General features: G+C 43.0%; 1 long non-coding RNA gene across 1 annotated transcript in view; it reads left to right on the top strand.

Annotated features, from left to right (window-relative positions):
• LOC309372832 overlaps window positions 1–21,967 on the top strand; it is a 485,159-nt gene that overhangs the window by 249,482 nt on the left and 213,710 nt on the right. The gene's annotated exons all lie outside the window — the stretch shown is intronic.

The raw sequence follows: 21,967 nt of genomic DNA, 5'->3' as shown, positions 1-21,967 counted from the left end.
GGTGCTGGAGGAGACTCTTGAGAGTCCCATGGACTGAAAGAAGATCAAACCTATCCATTCTTAAGGAAATCAGCCCTGAGTGCTCACTGGAAGGGCAGATCCTGAAGCTGAGGCTCCAATACTTTGGCCACCTCATGAGAAAAGAAGACTCCCTGGAAAAGACCCTGATGTTGGGAAAGATGGAGGGCACAAGGAGAAGGGGACGACAGAGGACGAGATGGTTGGACAGTGTTCTCGAAGCTACAAACATGAGTCTGACCAAACTGCGGGAGGCAGTGAAAGACAGGAGTGCCTGGCGCGCTCTGGTCCATGGGGACATGAAGAGTCGGACACGACTAAACGACTAAACAACAACAAACAACAAAAGCGTGACGTGCCTTTCCATAAAAATAATAACCAACATTACAGCAGCCTTCCCAATCTTGGTGCCTGCCATATGTTTTTGGACTTTAACTCCCATCAGTTGCAGCCAGCGTGGCTGTGCTGGCTAGGGCTCATGGGAGTTGTAGTTCAAACCTTCTAGAGAACACCAGGATGGAGAGTGTCACATTACAAGCTTAGAAACAGGGCTTTTCTTCAGCTGGAACTTGCCAGAACATCATTCTGGAACCTCTCAGGTGGGCACCATTGCCATTACAGTCAAACCTCGGATCCTGAACACCTTCACTTTGGAACATTTCAGCTCCCGAACGCCAAAAACCTGGAAGGAAATGCTCCAGTTTTCAAATGTTTTTCAGAAGCCAAACGTCTGATGCAACTTCCGCTTGAGTGCAGGAAGCTCCTGCAACCAATCAGAAGCCGGGCCTTGGTTGTCGAACATTTCGGAATACGAACAGGCTTCCAGAATGGATTATGTTCAACAACCGAGGTTTGACTGTATAAGCGAACAAGGGAGATCAATGTAAGTTCTGGCACCTCTTTTTCTAGAAAAATAGCATTGCTTAGAAGTATTACAAGCTAACATTACAGGTTTTACAGTGCCAGGTCAATACTTTCCTATTAGCTTAGGCAATTTAATTTGCAGATGACTTTTGGAATTGTCATCTGTTCTTAGCATTTAGGGAGGTAGTTTTGTACTTTTGTATTTTGTTATGATCATTTGTTGGTTTTAAAAGTGGTTTCAAAATGCATTTTTATGTCGCATGAATTAATTTTATTCACACTTTTGCATACTGCCCTTGAATCTTTGGATAAAGAGCAGGTAAGATATAGGAACATAGGAATCTGCTTATACAGAGTCAGGACATTGGCCCATGCAGCTCAGTATTGTCTTAATATGTTGATTAATGGCAGCTCTCCAGGGGTTTCTCCCCCCAATCCTACCTACAGAGTCTGTTAATTTAACTGGGGACCTTCCAAATGGAAAGCAGATGTTCCCCCACTGAGCTAGATACATTTTAAATAAAATAGAACAACAAATAAAAATATGTAGAAATCAATTCAGAAAAATACAGCATAACAGAATGCCAGCAGAGAAATGTAAATAGACTTGAAATACAAAATAATTTCATTTTACTGGTCTGGGGGATGCTCACTTCTGCACAGAATCAGGCAGCAAGTCTTAGAAATGCTTTTTTGCTGCATTAGTGTTTCTTCTTTAATTACCCTGTTAAATTAGAGCAAAGGTTCATAAAGCACAGCATTCTGCCTCTCAAAGTGGGTGGCAATGCATGAATATATTAGCCATTGCTTGTTGTTTCCCCACCCCTGAATAGATTTACAGTGCAATCCTATATAGGTCTACTCAGATGTAAGCACCAGATATTTCAAAGGGACTTACTCCTAGGTGTGTAGAAAATTGCACCTAATACTAATAGACAAGTTTAAGCAATTCCCGATTAACATTATACAGCAATGGTAACTAGCATGTTTAATCACATTATTGTCAGCACTAAGCATGCATGTCTTCTCTCACATATTTAATTTCAATAGCTGAATATGTTGTACTTAAAAGCTCTTTTTTCATTATGCACCCCCCCAGTAACACTATTACTTTAGGAAAATGATACATTTAAGAAAATGATATTCATCCCAATTAAGATGTTTCCAGACAATTAAATTGCTTCCTGATTTCCATAATTGTCTCATGTCTAAGATTTCTCTCTTTCCTGATTAGTCAGGTAGGGTAATCCCAGTCCTTTAAAGATGTATGGCATTCACAAGTTTCAAGCAAATCCTCAGCAAATAAGCCACCACAAAATTTGCCTGTTTGTCCTTGTTCAGCTCCAAACACTCAGCATGACACTTAGAAGTGTAAATCTCTGTGTGATGTAGTCCTGAGCTGGCCTATTGGGTCAGATGAAATATTACCAAGGAAGAAGGTTTTCTGTGAGGTGCAGTTCTAAGAGCTGGAAGAGTGAATGACCATCTGGCATAAATTAAGTCCGCCATAAGACTGCTTGGATTTGTGGTAGGAAATAATCTCATAAAGTGTCAAAGACATGTCCTTGCCAGTGTCTTGATCATCATTCTATTGGAGTCCAGTGGCGTAGCGTGGGTTGCCAGCACCCGGGGCAAGGCAAGTAATTTGCGCCCCCTAACCCGTGGATTTGCGCCCCCTAACCCATGGATTTGTGGCCCCTAACCCTAACCCCCAGATGTTGTGCCCGGTGCGGCCGGCCCCCCTGCACCCCCACGCTACGCCACTGTTGGAGTCTGGAAAGGAGTAGTGAGCAATGAGGACATCTGTTAATGCTCTCTGTGCTACATACTTCCCCTAGCACTGATATCAAACATGGGCATGGATAGGCAATTGTGCTCTAAATAGGACTGTTGCTATATTTGGATATTCAGAAACAACAAAAGCCATCCGTCCAACAAGCAATCCTGATTTACAAGGCCACCAGAAATTTTGGAAGTACAAACTATTTTCACATTGTTTGTACGTATCAGTGCATCAGTTGTTTTGTTCCATCACACGCTGTACTAAGTATTCATCCACTCAGAGCATAATATTTACAAAGGCAGATTTAGCGGAGTGCTTCTAATATTGGATAGCTTCAGCATACTCAGGAATCAAAGGTTTTGTCTCTCTTTTGTGGGAAATGTACACTTGTTGTGCATCCTAGGATCCATGTACCTACGGGACCGCCTCTCCTGGTATGCCCCGCGGAGGACCTTAAGGTCCATGATGACAACATTTTGGAGGTCACAAGTCACAAGGTGGTTAGATTGGTCTCAACTAGGGCCAGGGCCTTTTCAGTACTGGCCTCAACTTGGTGGAACGCTCTGTCACAAGAGACCAGGGTCCTACGGGTCTTGACATCTTTCTGCAGGGCCTGCAAGACAGAGCTGTTCTGCCTGGCCTTTGGTTTGGACTCAGTCTGACCCTTATGTTTCCCTCCCCTTATGGTCTTGATTTATTGGCTATTTTTAAATGAGGCTGCATTTTAAATTGCATTTTAACCTGTATTTTAAATTGATCCCCCCTATTATGTTTTTACTGTGATTTTATTGGTGTTAGCCACTCTGACTGGGGACGGTGGGGTATAAATAAATAAAATTTATCATCATCATCATCATCATCCAGCAATTTCACTGGAGGGCACCACAATGATTATTTAGAATGGAGTGTGAGAGGCGGGGTGGGGGGCACCAAATGTTGATGGTTGCACAGATCACCACTGAAATTTGAGACCCCAAGATCTGCCACTGATATTTACAAGCCAACTTGGCTCTGAATTGACCCAGATCAACTGCACAATGCACTCTAACATGATGTAATAATGGCCACCAACCTGAATGGCTTTAAAAGAGGATTAGACAAATTTCTGGAAGATAAGGCTTTCAGAGCCTACTAGCTGTGATGGGCATGTTCTACCTTGGAGGCAGTATGCCGCTAAATACCAGTTGCTAGGAATCACAGGTGGGGAGGGTGCTGTTGCACTTGAGACCTGCTTGCAGGCTTCCCTTAGGCATCCGGTTGACCACTGTGAGAAGAGGAGGAAGAAGAAGAGTTTGGATTTGATATCCCGCTTTATCACTACCCGAAGGAGTCTCAAAGCGGCTAGCATTCTCCTTTCCCTTCCTCCCCCACAACAAACACTCTGTGAGGTGAGTGAGGCTGAGAGACTTCAGAGAAGTGTGACTGGCCCAAGGTCAACCAGCAGCTGCATGTGGAGGAGCGGAGACACGAACCCGGTTCACCAGATTACGAGTCTACCGCTCTTAAGCACTACACCACACTGGCTGGACTAGGTGGGCTTTGGCCTAATAGGGTAGGAATCTTCTTACGTGCTTGGATTTTGGAGATAAGCACGTGGACAAGATATGCAGGAAATCTTTTTTGTCAAACAGTGTTTGATTACTGTAAAAGTTTGGAAACGAAACAGAAAACTCCTTGATTTGTCTTCCAACATCCTGTGGCAACTGCTGTCATTTGTAGAGAATATGCAGAAAACGTTTAGGACACCTTGAAATATAAAGTGCTAACTAGAATAACCTCATCATGGTATATAATTGATCTTTCTTACATCAAATCTCTTCTGCTTTAACAATTTGGAGAGAAGTTCAATAGCCACTTGCTCTGATGTAGTCCCATTGACTTTCACAGGTCTGAACTGGCATAAGAGGTCATTGAATTACATCCTTTTTGACTCTCTCACTGAACTCCACTTTGATCAGACAAAGGAAGCAGCTTATTGATGGAGCAACATATTTCCCTCCTGCACTGCTGAGCAAACATTCCTCAGGAAACCCAGTAACCATAATCAGCTATCAAACACATGTAGTGTATGAATGTTGTGTATTGAATCCATTGTTCCCTTTGATCTGCATTCTTGATATCTGTGCTTACCAGATGCTCAGAACTTCAAAAAGTTTCTTCATCCTTTTGTCTGAATTTTTATGGGCCAAATGTTTGAAGTGGCCTTTTAACCAATCTCTAAATTTGTGGCCAACAAAAATTTTAAAAAGAAAGATAACACGGCGATATTGCAGTAAGGTGGAAATACTCAGAAGACTGTAAGTAATCCAAAATCACATTAGAGCATTCACACGCTGGAAAGAGTTACCCAAAGTAAATAACCCTAAAGTTTATTTATCCTGCAGTAAAAGAACCACATCATTTGGTACAAATGGGTTTGTATTCTCATCACCAAAAATGTTCGAATTCCAGTAGTGTATTATTTAGGTGTGCATCAAAGGTTTTAATGGCTATCATTGCTGTGCATAGACATAAAATATGACTAATTATAATCACAGGTGTGAGGTGCTGAAGGAATCAAAGAAGTAATACAGGTTCAAATTTAAGAGCCAGTTACAGAAAATAGGGCACTTAAAACACATCAAATATAAAGCAGAGATGGGAAACATATGGCTCTTGAGTCTGTCCATTTACATCCCAAAGCTCTTTGCATTGAGCTCCATTATCAGAGCTTGACTTACCTATAATATTAGACATTTTTAAAAAAAAAGGAATATAAAATCTTTATTAAACATTCAACACATATTTACACAATAATATACCATGTAACAATTTATGCACCTACACTACAAGGAAAAAAGGAAAAAAGAAAGACACAGAGAAAATTAGAAAAAGAGAAAATAAAGAATAAAGATAAGTGAGATAAAATAAACTTACGCTTGTTCTCAAAAAACTGGTTCTCATTTGTTACTTTATACACAGTATCATATTATTGTATTGTTTCCTAATTTCTTTCAGAGAAGGATTCTTTAATTTGTTAACTAAAGATTGCAAGAATCATTCAAGATCTGCCAGAAGATTTTTACTATCGCAATAATTTTTATAATATACTTTCATTTTTATAATATACTTTAAATATTGTCAATTCTTTATTTACCTTCTGCACTGAGTCCCTTCTAACGCTCCCTGTCATTTTTGCTAGTTGGATGTATTCTAACATTTTTACCTGCCGTTCTGACTTTGTAGGTGTAATTTCACTCTTCCAATTCATTGTGACCAAGTTCCTGGCTGCTGATGTTGCATACATAATATTAAACTTAATGGTCTTCCCAGGAAGGAGGAGCAAGAGGCTTGAGAAAGCCATAATAACATAAGAGTCTTGCTGGATTGTGCCAAAAAACCATTTAGTCCAACGTTCTGCTCTCACAGTGACCAGCCAGATGTTTACAGGAAGTCTGCAAGCAGGACTTGAGTACAACCACACTTTCCTCACTTGTCATTGCCAGCTTTGGGTATTCCACAGCACACTGCCTCCAATCATGGAGGCAGAACATGTGGGATATATTGCTAGAGCAGTCAAGTACAACATTCCTGTTTTCCTAGAATGGATATGCAGGGGGATGTGGCTCCAAAGAGGGAGGACTTCCTGTCATACCTGTTGGGAGCCACCTCCCTCTGAGTGTGACCAAGTAGATAGGTGTTACCCTAGCTGACCCAAATAAAAAGGGCTAGGCATGCAGTCACCTTCCTTTTTTCTCCATTTTCTTCTTCTGGATCTCTACAGTGGTACTTCAGGTTAATTTGTTCTGGAGGTCCGTTCTTAACCTGAAACTGTTCTTAACCTGAAGCACCACTTTAGGTAATGGGGCCTCCCGCTGCCACCACACAATTTCTGTTCTCATCCTGAAGCAAAGTTCTTAACCCAAAGTAATATTTCTGGGTTAGCAGAGTTTGTAACCTGAAGCGTCTGTAACCTGAGGTACCACTGTACTGCTCCTGGCTCTGAGCCAGGACATGGCTCATCCCACAAGTTGCAAGTCTGAGATTTAGCTCAGACTTCTTTTCTTTACCTGTTTTACTTTACAAGGGTGACTGGACCACAAGATGAAGCCTGCCTTTAGGTTATTGCAGTGAACTGAATGTGAGTAAAACTTTATTCTTATTTTCAAGAAGACTATGTTGTGTTATTGTTTTAAGAAGGAAATAAAGGGGAAATTTACCAGGAAGAATCCAGTCTGGACAAGGCAGACTGGATTACTTACGTAATTAAAATACTGACACCAGTCATCAACAGCTTCATGACAAGTTGCAAGGCAATGTGCTTTGCTGTTTGCTCACTAGTCCAAGTGAGGAGGGATCATATCAAAACAATATATCCTCTCCTACCTTCCTTAACATTCCCACAGAACATAGCCATCATGGCTAGTAGTCTCCATGCATTTATCTAATCCTCTTTTAAAGCCATCCAAGTGGGTAGCCATCACTGCCTCTGAGGGAAGTGTAGGCATGGATTTCATAGGTTAACTATGTACCTTCTTTCGTCTGTCCTGAATCTTCCAACATTCATCCTCAATGGATGCCCATGAGTTCTAGTGTAATGAGAGATTGGGGGGGGGGGACTTATCTCTTACCATGTTCTCCATTATCATGCATACAGTGGTACCTCAGGTTAAGAACTTAATTCATTCTGGAGATCCGTTCTTAACCTGAAACTGTTCTTAACCTGAAGCACCACTTTAGCTAATGGGGCCTCCCGCTGCCGCTGCGCCACAGGAGCACAATTTCTGTTCTCATCCTGAAGCAAAGTTCTTAACCCGAGGTACTATTTCTGGGTTAGCGGAGTCTGTAACCTGAAGTGTCTGTAACCTGAAGCATCTGTAACCACAGGTACCACTGTAATTTGTTTTATACACCACTAACATGACCTCCTCTTTTGTTTTTCTTAACCAAACAACCCCAAATGTTGTAGCCGTTCCTCATAAAGGAGTTGCTCTATTCCCTTGATCATTTTGCTTGCCCTTTTCTGAACCTTTTCCAGCTCTGCAATATCCTTTTTGGGGTGAGGCACCCAGAACTGTGCATGGGTACAGTGCACTATGTTGTGAAGCATGCAATTTACACGAATCTTTCCCTTACCACCTCCTTTACACCTAAAAGAAACCAAGCATTTGGTCAACCCCCAAAAGAAAAGAAATACTTTGAGCATGTGCAGTTTCTTCAATCCACTTCAACCATAGCATCATCACAGTGACTGCAGGAATATAATGGAGTTTCTTTCTACTGCCCTGATGCTATTTACTAAGGAATTAACACCACTTTGTTTTTAAGAAAGCATGATATATATTTTAAAATAAAAATAATAAAATGAGCATCTGTAAGCAAATGTATGCCTGGCTGACCACTCCGTCCCTGACTATAAAGTGTACATGTATATAGTGTACATTTTTAAAATAAGTAGAAAGGAAGGATGGCAGCACTTAGAGGTGCCAGCTTGCGAGGGTGACTGGGGGGGCCAACGTTGTGTGTGTGACATCACAATGTCCTGACGTCATGTGTGTGACATCGTAACATTGGGAGGAGCCAAGGGTGGAGCTGAATATGGCAGCTGTGCGACTCAATGGCTGGTGGCTCTTCCTCTTGGTGCCACCACCAGCGGGAGGCTGCTTCTACTCTACAGCAGGAGGTGGAGGAGGAGAAGGAGCCTCCACACTTTTTGGACAAAATATAGGCGGGCTAGACCCCCAGGATCTGCCATCCCTGACAGCACTGATGGTTCAGGTGCTGATGCAGGGCCTGTTTTCCACTGATCCGATCATTTGCTACTCTCTGGGTGCTCATTAATGGGATCTTGAACTTGGGTTCCCAGGTCCAGCACTAGTTGCATCACTGGTCTCAATTTGCCCTGCATCACATAAGGCAGGGATGGGAAACCTGTGGACCACAAAATGTTGTTGGACTCCAACTCCCATCAGCCCTGGCCATCATGGCCAGTGGTCGGGGTGATGGGAGATGATAGTCCTGTGATGTTAGCAGGGCCACTGGATCCTCACGCCTGCCATAAAGCCTTCGGCTCCAGCAGCCTCCCATCTGTGCATCTTGCAAATCAGCGTCATGCACCTATTATTAGGAAGCACAAATTCATTTGCAGCCTACATTAACAAAAATAAATAACATTGCTTTCATTTCATTACATGCCTCATTTCCTCCACTTCTGCCTCTTGCTATTTGCCATGCTTTCCAGTCAGATAGAGAGAGAACTACATTTGTGTGTAGAGTCTATTACCAAAAAAGAAAAAGGTTTTGATCTCTTACTCTGGCCTCAGGCAGCTGCTATTATATCATAAACGATAAGTTCGGATCCCTCCCCACCAACAACCCTCCATGTTAGAATAGAACTAACAAAGTAGCTGCTCTTTTTATCGCTGAGTATCACAAATCATCCCACCTCTTAAAGCAACAAGGCTCAATCAGCATGTGGTTAACCTACAGAAGCCTCCCTCCTGCTGTTGTTATCCCTGACAATGAAGACAATATTTAAATGCTTAGCAAGATGGACAATTCCTCCTTTGACGGCAGGTAACTCACTCCAGCTGCAGGTGCATGATTTTCTGAAGAAATGATGACAGGATCACACATGCTCTAACAAGCGCTCCTGAAATCAGACTGCCTTTCACTCGGCAAATGACTGTTTAAAAAGGGGAGCTTTGAGAACGACAATGGAAAGTTATCATTTAATCATGGGCAAAACAGAAGTGGCTGCCAATTTAGTGCAACATCTTCAGGAGAAAAGACTGGTGAGCATAGTGAAAAATGCAAAGCGATTTGCTTAAGAGGAGCTAATGGCCTCCTCTCTCCACTAGGAAAAGGCTGATAGAAGGAAGAGAAAGTGTCTCATGAAAAGCACTCAGCTATTCCCTTTCTCAGACTCATGATTACAGAGTCTCTTGCAATATAACTGAAGGGTTGCCTTTTTCGAGGCCTGGATCCTGAGGCATGATGAGCCTGAGCACATCTTGAGACCATTTCGCCTCCTTGGAATTGCACCTCTCCTCAGGGTGGGAGGAGATGGGAGTTGGCTGGGAAGCAGAAAGGAAGGCATGGATTTGTGCAAGAAGGGCTGATAGCAACACTGGGAACTGGTGTGGTAACCGGAGGCCAGCATGAGCTTGTTTCTATATGTCTGCAATGGCTGTTCAACATGTGCCTTTGTAAATAAAGTATTGGTACCAACAATTACCATGCTCTGTCCTCTAGAGGAAACACCCTTTAAAGCTTGCCTTCAACTTCCCGTCATGTACAGGAGGACCATAGGAAGCTGCCATACAGGGAGACAAAGCACCTATCCATCTAGCTCTGCATTGACACTGACAGTCAGAAACTATCCAGGGTTCCAGGAAGGAATCTTTCCCAGCCCGTTCTGCACATCCCTTGCACCTGGGACTCTGTGTCGGCAGATAATGAGCTCTGCTTTTCATCAATGGCCCCTTCCACTTCCGCTTTTGGAAGCGGGAGCACAAAAGCAGTATTTGCTGAATATCAAGTCCATAAATAAATAGCAGATCATCAACAACAAAAATCTATGTCACTTCTTATCTATAACACTGAAAACCATAGAATCATAGAATTGTAGGGCTGGAAAGTCCCCACGGGTCATCTAGTCCAACCCCCAGCAATTCAGAAATCACAGATGATGTTAAATGAAAAAGTAATGAAATTAGTATTAAAATTAATTACCAGAGGCCATTGAAAAATAGATCAGAAAGTAAATAATCTCTTTCTCCAGCAGTAAGGAAATGAAATTCTCCCCACCCCACTGCCAAAAAGCAATTTCGAATAATATTTATTTCAGTATTCAATATTCATTTCAATTTGTTGTTGACTAATCTTAATAGACACATTTCAGACTAGATCCAATGTATACTTTTGGATAAACCTTTGGGAGATCTAAAATCCTAACAAAAACAAAGGCAATCTGACTTAGAAAGCCCACACCCAGCAAACATGGAGAAATCACAAGACTCTGAAGCTAGGAAAAAGCCCAGAGTGAAGGAGGAGGAAGGAAGCAAAAGATGAATGCATAAAAGGACATCACCTGCATCCATATTTTATGTGAGCGATTTGGAGCAAACGTCAGGCAGGGAAAACTGAATGGTCATTAGAAAATGCAGCACTAGCAGCATGATTTATGGCTTTATGGGGGGGTGTCTGCTAGTAAGAAAGCAAGCATAGCTGACAGATGATATCGACACAATCATATATGTGTGTCACAGAGTAATGATAAAGATTATTATAGGAAAGTGTTGTATGTGGGAGAGAACAGAAGTGTTCAACCAGCTGCTTGCCAAAAGCACATACAAATCCACACCCATACTAGCAATAAACCAGGGACTTCCAGAACTTTAAATCATATGTCATTTATTGGTGCTGTGGGTGGGAGGAAGAGGAAGATCTTGACCTGCCAACTGAACAAAATATGTGGCAAAGGTGAAACCGAATTTGCATTAAGCTTTGCATTCAGTGCCTCAGCTCAGATCCGGGGCTTGTAAAAATAAAGGTGAAAGTGTTTTGAGAATATTCAATTTGCTCCTCTCAGGAACAAGACAGCTCAGGCAAATATGAGATTATGGGTGATAGTTTCAAGGATGGTGGCGACATCTTCAAGCAAGCTTTAGCTTTAGCTCTGGCTCTGTTTACGTTTATAAAAAGCAATATTCTCAAATAGCAAATAAAATGAAACAATCTCCTTTATTCAAATGGAAAAGATATTGGAGATATTGCTAAATACATCTCTGTGTGTGTGTGTGTGTGTGTGTGTGTGTGTGCGTGCACATGTTGCTGTTGCAAAGCTTGTGGTTCCCCAAGCCTGCTGTTTCCTCCCTCTTTTGCATAGATGATGCTCTTTTAGACTTTAACCAAAAAATGAGATCAGCACTTGGAGAATAAGTTCTCAGCATTTTTACCAACCTCCATGCTTTGTGTGAGCCATAGGCGCCGACTCCATGGGGCCTGAGGGGGCCCGAGCCCCCTCAAAAAATCGTTTGGGGGGGCTCTGCCCCCCCAATAATTTAAGAAAATTATTACCTTAAATTTCGCTCTGTGCGTGTTATTGAGCGAATGTGTGGTCCCTGGAGCTGACTCGCCGGAGCGCAGGGGCAAAAATAGGCAAAAATAAGATCGGGCAGTCGGGCGGAGGGAAGGCAGAAGCTGCTGCTTTCCTGCATTCTGCCTCAGGGTCTTACTGCCCACCCGCTTCTGTTGCTGCGTTTGCTCAAACTCAACAAAGAGCAGGGAATCCCCTGCCCTCCTGGCAAGCAGAGGGTTAAGGAAAGGATCGAGTCCTTCCTTCTAATTCTTTCCTAGTCACACTGCGTGCAGGCTCCAGCCCACCACCTCCTCCTCTCCTTGCTCTAGGGCCGAAAACATGTAGGTGGGAGAGAGAGAGAGAGGGCTGGCTTGGGGGGGGACTTTTGCCTTCCTTTCCTCCCCCCCACCCCGTTAAACCCCTCCCCTGCATTCTTAGCCAGCTGCTTCTCCGCACACCCCTCTTGTGCTTCTTGTCCCTTCTGTGTTTTTCCTTCCCTCCCCATTTAAAACGCGGTGACAAAGCACGGATCCACATGGATCCTCAGGATCTTTGCACTGGGTCACCCCAAATTCACCATCAGATCACATTACATGTCCATGGCTACAGCCTGCACCAAAAAAATCACGCACCCACTGTTGCCTAGGGTCACAGTGGTGCAAAAACGTGGTTACAAAGCACGGATCCACATGGATCCTCAGGATTTTTGCACTGGGTCACCCCAAATTCACCATCAGATAACATAGCATGTCCATGGCTACATCTTGCACCAAAAAAATCACGCACCCACTGTTGCCTAGGGTCACAGTGGTGCAAAAACGTGGTTACAAAGCATGGATCCATATGGATCCTCAGGATTTTTGCATTGGGCTACTCCAAACTCACTGTCAGATATTAAAAATCTTTATAAAATAGAGAATTAAATACATACAGAATGTTAAATTTTCAGTTTCAAAATATTAATACTAGTTTAGTACTGTATTTCTATCTTACTATAGTACTGTATTAGTTATTTTCAAATACTTAAATATTTTTAGGGTGTAAGACCCAATTAAAGCCTGTTATTTACATACAGTATTACAGTATTTACATACAGTATTAGGCATACTGTATTAACTTTATTAACTGTATTAAAGCATTAACTTTGAGATATTATTTTTATTTAATGAACCCTCAGCCTTATTCAAAGTAAGCTTAAATTAGCTATTTCACTTATTAATCAAAGTGCTATTACTGTGCGACAGCAATATTTTATGTTTTATCCTTTTAATGATAGTTTAGGATTTATTTAAATATCATTTCAGTCTTTTCAGAGCTATATATTCACTGCTCTGTAATAGTCTATAAGCATAATTGTTACTGTAAATTAAATTAGCTTTTTACGAAGATACCGTGCGTGTTTATGTTTTGTTTCTTTTTTCAAAGCCAAAAAGTGTTTCAGGCTTGTCGAGTTTCCCGGAGTGTGGAGTTATAGAGAGTCGAGTTTTCGGGGTTCTAATGTTGATCATATGACTCTAAAATACTTTTAAAAAACTTTAAAACTCACTAATTTTCATCTAAAATTTAGAAAACTTCCCGGGGCAGGACCCCGGTATGGGCCCCCCCAATATTTTTTATAAGTCGGCGCCCCTGGTGTGAGCTGAAGTTATAACAGCAGTAGCAGCAGTCAATCTGTGCTGAAACTCTACATTAGAGGAAATAGTATTTCAGACCTGGAACAGCAAATTCATCATGGTCCAAGGTTCCCCACAGTTGTAGGACTCATGGGTGTAGATCAAGCAAAACAATAGAAATACTTAACCAACTGACCAATCAGGTCAGTTCTGCCCCCCCAACAAAAGTTCTGCCCCCCCCCAACAAAATTCCTGGCTATTCCCATGGTAGGATTGGCCTTGCTATTAGGCATACTGAGGCAGGTACCTCAGACAACTGATGTAGAGTACAGTGGTACCTCGGGTTAAGAACTTAATTCGTTCTGGAGGTCCATTCTTAACCTGAAACTGTTCTTAACCTGAAGCACCACTTTAGCTAATGGGGCCTCCTGCTGCTGCTGCTGAGCCACCAGAGCACAATTTCTGTTCTCATCCTGAAGCAAAGTTCTTAACCCGAGGTAATATTTCTGGGTTAGTGGAATCTGTAACCTGAAGTGTATGTAACCCGAGGTACCACTGTATAATATAAGAGCAGCAAATTATTAGTTAATTAATGTATTGCTGTATTATCTTTATTCCCAGGGAGAGGTGCCGATGGAATTTTTGTCTTAGGTGCCATAATAATTTGTCAGTCCTTGAGAACAATATGCACCCTCACCTAGAAAGAAGGGCCATTTGCCACCCCACTTAAGGCAGCAAAATATATTGTCTTATGCTGTCCCTCCTCCCATGATCCCACCAGAAAAAACCGATAGGGCCAGGGTTCCTAGATGTGAGCACATGAGTGTCTGAAGTCATGTGTACACATGTAAGAACAGAAGAACATAATGAAAGCTCTGCTGGATCAGGCCAAAGGCCCAACTAGTCCAACATACTGATCTCCCAGTGGCCAACCAGAAGTCTATGAGAAGCTTGCAAGAAGGACCTCAGCACACCAGCACTCTTGCCACTTACGCTTCCCAGCAACTGTCAGTCAGGGGCATACTGTCTCTGACAATTGTGGGATGTCATCCTCTGGAGCAGTCAAGTACAACTTTTCCTGTTTGCCTAGAGTAAACATGCAGGGGAATGTTGGTCCAGCCAGTTGAACTTCCTGTTACACCTGGTCTGGAGCATCCTTCCTTTGCATGTGACCAGGTAGGTGGGCATGACCCTTCCAGACCTAACAAAAGGTCCAGTCACACTGCCACCTTCCTCTTTTGATGCATTTTCTTCTCTTGGACTGCACTGCTGGCTCACTGCAGGGATATACCCATATGGGGTAAATCAACACCTTCTACTGATTTGTAACTTCAAGCCTAAAGCCTCCCTTCAGGGATCACCCTGTGCTCTGATCGTGAGTAAACTTCTTATTCTTACTTATGAATAAGATGGTTGTGTCTTTATTCTTTTAGGAGGGAATCAAAGGGGCCTTACCAGGAATAATAGAACTTAAGAGATTCTAACGAATCTGCAGCTAGCTTCCTGCTGTGTAAAACGGGGAATGTATTCTGCTGTATGAATAAACTCACTAATGTGAGTTAGGAAGGATAATATTTAATCAATATATCCGCTCCTGCTACCCACAACATTCCCACAACAATAGAGGTAGAACAAAGCCAGATGGGCAGGGTATAAATAATAAATTATTATTATTAAGTTATTATTATCACAGTCAGTAGTTATGTCTAACTCTCTTTCAAAGCCATTCAAGTTGGTGGGAGTGAATTATGTAGTTCAACCATGCATAGTGTGAAGAAGTCCTTTTCTTTTTGTCGGTCCAGAATCTTCCAACATTCAATTTCAGCCACATAATATGCGTCTGCTATGGAAAATACTAGCAAAAGGTCAATATTTAAACCAAAGTGCATCCTGGAGCTGATGTGCAGTTGTGGTCTAAAACATCTGGAGGACACCAGGTGAAAATTGATTTAAATCAACTGTGTGACTCTGCAGGACTATATTTGAAGAAACCATTTATTTTCCCCACACATATGGCTGACCACAGACTAGGGTGTAATTAACATATTCTTTAAAATTGCTGTCACCAAATGAAAAACACTGATTACTGGAATATAGTCAAGTCAAGGTCTATCCCTAGATCCTTAACGTTATGTTTGAGTGCAGCCAGCTTCTTCCATTCTCTGGGCACCCGATAAACGTTTCTTTGTCCATGTGAGTGGTTTGCTTTTATTACGTTATTTTCATAAGATTTATACACTGCTTGATTGTAAAGAAGCTCAAAGTGGTTTGCAAAACGAATCAAACATTAAAGTTATGGTGAACACAGTTAAAACTGTGGAATGGGTATTATGTGGTACCTTTAAGAGTGCCAGTTCCACAGACTGAAGCAGTCAAGTGGGCATATATGGCAGGGCCGGCCCAAGACATTTTGGCACCTGAGGCAGATGGCAAAAAATGGCCCCGTTCCTGCCAGGGAAGAAGGGGTGAGGGAAAAACTACATCAGGAACAAGGGGGCAGAGAAGGATCAATATCAGGATTTGCTGCCCTGGTTGGTCTTGACACCTGAAGCAGTCACCTCACCTTGACTCATGGTTGGGCCGACTCTAAATATAGGGTAAGGCATTCTCACAGGCTGACTGGCTGAAGAATGATTCTATTGTTAACCCCAGTCAGTCTGCCAAATCAGTTATGATATGGGTGTGAAAAATGAGCAGGAGTTATGCAATCGGCCAGTTATTGCAGCTGGAAATTGTATCTCCTCTGGTTATAATGGTGAGACGTATTCAGGAACAAATTGGACTGAATGAATGCATTTCTCGCACGCAGACACATTCCCCCCGACCCCACCGGTGTGACTTTAACATGTAAGGTGAGAAGAAGACTAACTGGCTTTCATGCTTCTACACTGTGAAGCTGCTACCATTTCGTAATAAACATGGTTAACATAAAGGGGAACTGAATTGACATCAGGATTGTGCAGTTTTGTTAGGTAACAGGGAGACCTTCCATCCTTTGGGTGGTAGTCAACTAAATATTTGCACTAGTGCAAGGATTAGCACTTTCCCCCTTGATATAACACCCTTATATCTGCTTTGTAGGGTTCAGGGGGAACCCAGAGCAAGTTTAACAGGTGCATGAGAAGAGGAGAGAAACCCCTGCTCTTAAGGAACATTCTCCTTAATGCTAAACTCTGTACAATCCATACTGTCCACTTTCCTAAAGAATATCATCCAAGCAAGTTACAGTTTATATGGATACAGGTCAGAGGTTTTGACCCAGGTCAAAATAATACACCAAGAGAGAAGAAAGGGTGCTCTTCTGAGAAAGCAAAAGCTAAATCATAAAAGGGAGGTCATCAAAGTGAAGATGTGAGAAAATGAAAGTTAAAAAAAATCAGTTATCAGAGTTTCAAATAGATTACAAAGCCATTGTCAGTCAAGCCACTGTTCCTTTTAGCCAGACTGCAAAACAAGCACCTCCTTCAGCTATACTGAAGCTTAGATGTTTGCATGAAAGTGCCAATTTACCACCTAGGATCGAAACAATGTAGTGTAATATAATGATTCAGTGATTCAGTATTAGGTGTGGTGCAAGTATTAATGTGATGGTGTATGTAAAGCACTTAAAGGTAAGGTAAAGGTACCCCTGCCCGTACGGGCCAGTCGTGTCCGACTCTAGGGTTGTGTGCCCATCTCACTCTAGAGGCCGGGGGCCAGCGCTGTCAAGAGACACTTCTGGGTCACGTGGCCAGCGTGACGAAGCTGCTCTGGCGAGCCAGCACCAGCGCAGCACACGGAAACGCACTTGGAACACCCTAAATCAGCCTCAGTATAATTGATTGATTGATTGATTGATTGATTGCCTTTACAGCCTACCTTTTTCTCCATGGACTCCAAGGTGGTATTCCTTATCCCCCCCCTCAATCTGCACAACACAACCCTGAGGGGGTAGGTTAGGCTGAGTGACAGTGACTGGCCCAAGGTCACCAAGTCAGCTTTTGGCTGAGTGAGGTTTTGAACCCTGGTCCCCCAGGTCCTGGTCTGGTCTGTCACTCCAAGCACTCAGTGGCGTAGCATGGGTTGTCAGCACCTGGGGAATGGCAAGTAATTTGTGCCCCCTAACCCGTGGATTTGCGCCCCCTAACCCTAACCCCCAAGATGTTGTGCCCGGTGCGGCCGGCCCCCCCTGCACCCCCCACGCTACGCCGCTGCAACCACTACACCCCACTGTCTCTCTGTAATAATTATGGGGCTACTTCTGAGGATGTGCAGACCTAATTTCCCCTAGACCTGTGTAGCCATAATGTAATGAATATTAAAAGACATGCCGAGCAGGAAATATGACACCATGGTAGAGTTGAGACTTTGCAAACTTCCCATTTTATGACGTATGATGTATGTGTGTATTTTAGAAACTAAGACTGCATTTATGTGGAAGGAAGGGCCAATCTGTGACCTGGCTGAGACTAAAAGCAGTAAGGAACTTAAACCTCCCAAGTGGATCATTCCTATAGAAGATATAACATGTGACCCAACTTACCCATGTTGACAGGCACCTCTTTGAGCTAGTTCACACATAAACTTAATTAGTGGAATTTTCAGTGATGATGGGTGTGTGCAGTGCTTTTCCCCCAGGGGTACACATACCCCTAAAATTTTTGTTTGGCCTCGTTGAGGGGCAGTATTTCAACATGAGTAGGAAAATGAAAGCATCCCCAAACATATATATATATTTAAGAAAATAAGCACTGTGTGTGTGTGTTAGTGTGCAAATAAGCCATCCCAGGTTGCACATCAGCACAAAGAATTCTCCCTCCTCCTTACTTGCAGTACTTTTCAATGGAGGCAGTTCCCACATCCCACTGCCCAAGGATAGAGAAATCAGGTGATAAGACCTGGGTTTTTGAATGACTTAACTCGCCCCCCCCGCCCTTCTTCGTACGGTTGCACTGGTTCAGGCATTCATTTCATCTTCCAGAGAACCTTTGCCAGATATTGAGCCTAGGACCTTCTGTATTGAAAGCAGAGAAGCTACAGCCCTTTTATGGAGACTGGGCACATGGTCTCCCCAGTGCTAAACTAATAACAGAGGGCTCGAAGCAGGGTGAGGACAGTTAACACTGAAACAAACTTGCAAGATGCGCGCGGGGCAGTGGCTGCGCCACATTTATTTCAGCAGGAGATACTTCCAAAGAATTTCTGTTTGGATCCATCTGCTGCCACTTTCATAAATATTACTTTTTGGGAGAATGTTTCGTGAGTATGCAAAGCTGCTTTTGTTGTTTGAATAACGCAGAGGATTGCTTACCGTAAAAACCAATTTGGGGGGAGGTGGGGGGAATAAGTGCCAGGTTATATTCAGGAGTTCAACAAAGCCTAAGTAAGGCTTAAATGAAGAGTTAACATGCAAATTAGCTTCCAGTCTATCTTCTACAAAGTCTATTGCTAGAAGTCGCAGCCCCTCCCCCACCCAATCATTTGTTATAAAGGCTTTTTTATGATACAAATTTGATAATCTCCTTTCCATGTTGGCATCGTTCTAATTTGCCTTGTAAGCCCATAAAATTCGGGCTCTTTGTCTCCCCTGAAGGCCACAAGGTTTTCAAAGATACCATTGTGCCGCCTAAAACCTATAAAATTGTCACTAGGGACTGATTAAACAGTCCTGAATTGAAACAGTGCGGGATTTTTTGTCTTGGTCCCTTTCAGGCATGACAATGCCCTTTTCAACTCCCGAGACAAAAGGGGGTTTAAGGGAGCGATTCTCTGGGAGATTCTTCGGAGATAACCCCAACCATATGGAAGACAAGGTGGCCAGCAGCTGAGACAAAAAAACAGGTGACAACAAGGACTGTCCACCCCAACCCCCAACCCCGGAAACAAGAGGCTGGACCCGAATATCCTTCTGCTCCCCACTCAGATGTCTTCTTGAAACCACCACCCACGGAGCTGGGCATCACACAATGACCCCCGGCCCTCCACAACAATGGGACTGAGAAGGCCCACTGCAGCCAAAGGCACACAAGCAAACACACACTCACACACACACACACACACACACACACACACACACACACAGAGGTTGCTTTGTGGTCGACCCACCAATCAATGCCCAGAGAATTTGATCCTGCGCCAAGACGAGGGATGGTCTGGTTGATAGCCTCAGAAGCAAGAGGTGTGCTTAATTGAGAAGAGTCCATTTTCAGATGAGCTGTTTTAAGGAAAGAGACACACCCGGGCAAACGTCCTTCTTTGGCACCAGTCTTGGTGGGAAGTGAAGCCCTTCTTCTTCTTCTTCTTCTTCTTCTTCTTCTTCTTCTTCTTCTTCTTCTTCTTCTTCTTCTTCTTCTTCTTCTTCTTCTTCTTCTTCTTCTTCTTCTTCTTCTTCCTCCTCATCTATTTATATGCCACTTAAGGCCAAGGCCGTCTCTAAGCAGTTTACCAAAAAAAAAACAACAACACATTGTAAACACACAAACACGCATGCACAAGTAGCAGTAAAGCTGAAAAACGAAAAACTAGAATACCCAAATAAAACAAAAATCATTAAAAAATAAAAGCAGCCGTACATTGTGAAAACAACTAAAGAGTCAAGGTTCCATCTAGAAACCATTCCTCCTAAAGGAGTGGGTCAGTAATATTTCTCCTAGTATAATAACATAGAGCAGACTCCCCCCCCCCTTTCCCTCGGCTTAAGAAGCCGTCCAGCCAAACCAAAGGGTCGATAATATTCCTCTTAATTGGCGTTCGAGAGAATGCGCACAACTCCCATCTCCCTACCTTCACAGCCAGGTCGCTAGGAGAAGCGAGGAAGGACCACACCACCACTTTCGAACTTCGCAGAAGGCGAGAGATACGGAGGTCAGAGGACCAGTTCAAAATCTAGCCTGCACTGTTTGCACTAGAATTACAATTCTTCCGCCCAACGCCAGATCACTTCCCTCTGCTGTCACGATTGAGATTATGCTGCTGGCCAACGAAAGAGATACCAGGTTCCCATCCTAAAATCATTTAAAAGAGCCTGGAAATACGCAAAGAATTTTTTTTAAAAAAAAATCCTGCCTTTCATCTCAGTTTATAAAAGTTGAGAAACTTCGACGGGCTCGGTTTAAGTCTTCATTCTTATCGCATTGCGGCTGACAATGAGGGAACACCAGAAAATCCCTCGATAGAAAATCGCTCGGTTAACCCCCCACGCCCTGCGAGCCAATTAGACAGTGAAAATGCGCGCAATTGTCACACAACAGCATCGCGAAAACAAGTCAGAGCCGGTTTCTTTCCTGTCGTAAGAGCTGTTTGGAAAATATATACACATTCTCGGTACTGTCACTTCGCAAAAACAAGGACAGCATCAAATCAAATGAAAGAATCGATCAAGGGAGGTGGCAGAATATTAGAAGGGCTGTGCAATAATGACTCCAACGGTACTGCTGCTGCATATATGCACGTTTTATTGTGCGATAAGAAAGGGAGGCATTTTTCAGAAAGCTTGGAGGAAACCAGCTGTTTTAGGTTCCTTTCCAAAGAAAAGGGTCCGGGCAAAGTTCCGCTTTTAGGCTATATAATGCTTCCTTTCCCAGTTTCTGAATGCAAAGCTTTGAAATAAATATATCCTATTTTTTTGATACGTTTCTTATAAATCCGGCCAAAGTTAACTTGTATTTCAGCGCGAGATATTTGAGCACGTGCGAAACTGCAGTTGAAGCAAATGGGTTTTTCGAAGCCAGCGGTGTCCATGTAACTGGGCCTTAAGTATTAGTTCACCATGTAAATTTTGGGTACAGTCATTGACTGTAACTATATATAATTAGGGCAAACATTTAGTTCAGAGCATCCGTCTTCCTGTACACATTCGTATGGTAAATTTAATGGCAATCACATTGATCAATGTAGCTTTGCATTAATAGGACGAGATGGTGGTATTCAAAGATGGCATTTGCCAGATCGCAGACTGTGGAACTCTCTCTCTCTCTGTGTGTGTGTGTGTGTGTGTGTGTTGCTTTCCTACCCGAAGGGGTCCTAGCCTTGCAAACAGTCCTAGAAGCCCATATGCAGGAAAGCACCCCAGAGAGAGGGGGGAGGGGTCAAGCATCTCCCTAACAGCTTGTCACTTGACAGTCACTCTTTCCGGTGTAAATTGCCCCTTCGACATAAATGCAGGCAAGCAATTCGACCTTCTGAGCGTTTACAGGCTTGCGAACCCCGCGAACTCCAGCGGGACTGATTTTAATCCCATAATTCCAAATGACCAGGCAACGACACCCAAAAGATATTTAAAAGGGAACTTAGTGGGATCCTTCCAGAAGGGAAGAGATCTTGGTCGCTCCCAAACACTAGTTTATTGGATCTTTCGGCCTTGATTTTTGTGTGCGCAACTTTTGCGAGAAGAGGACTTTGTTTATTGAGCCTTTGTTCTGATTTGTTTGCTGGTAATTTGAAATTTGGCCAAGCAACTGTTAGCCTCACACTTTCCACTGCATTCTCCTCCTCCCCCCCCCCGCCGCCCCCTCCTCCACTTTCCTTATCCCCCGAAGTCCGATCTTTTGCGGGGAGGGAGTTTGTAGCACCAATTAACTTTAAAAGGCCAACCTGAATTTGCAGGCATGGTCCCATTAGAAATAGTGAGTGATATGGGACTTCTGGGAT

The sequence above is a fragment of the Podarcis melisellensis genome (genome assembly GCF_964234715.1).
Source record: "Podarcis melisellensis genome assembly, chromosome: 1".
In the NCBI taxonomy this organism is placed as follows: domain Eukaryota; kingdom Metazoa; phylum Chordata; class Lepidosauria; order Squamata; family Lacertidae; genus Podarcis; species Podarcis melisellensis.
Note: the sequence above shows the minus strand (reverse complement) of the source record. Positions and strands in the feature narration are given on the sequence as shown.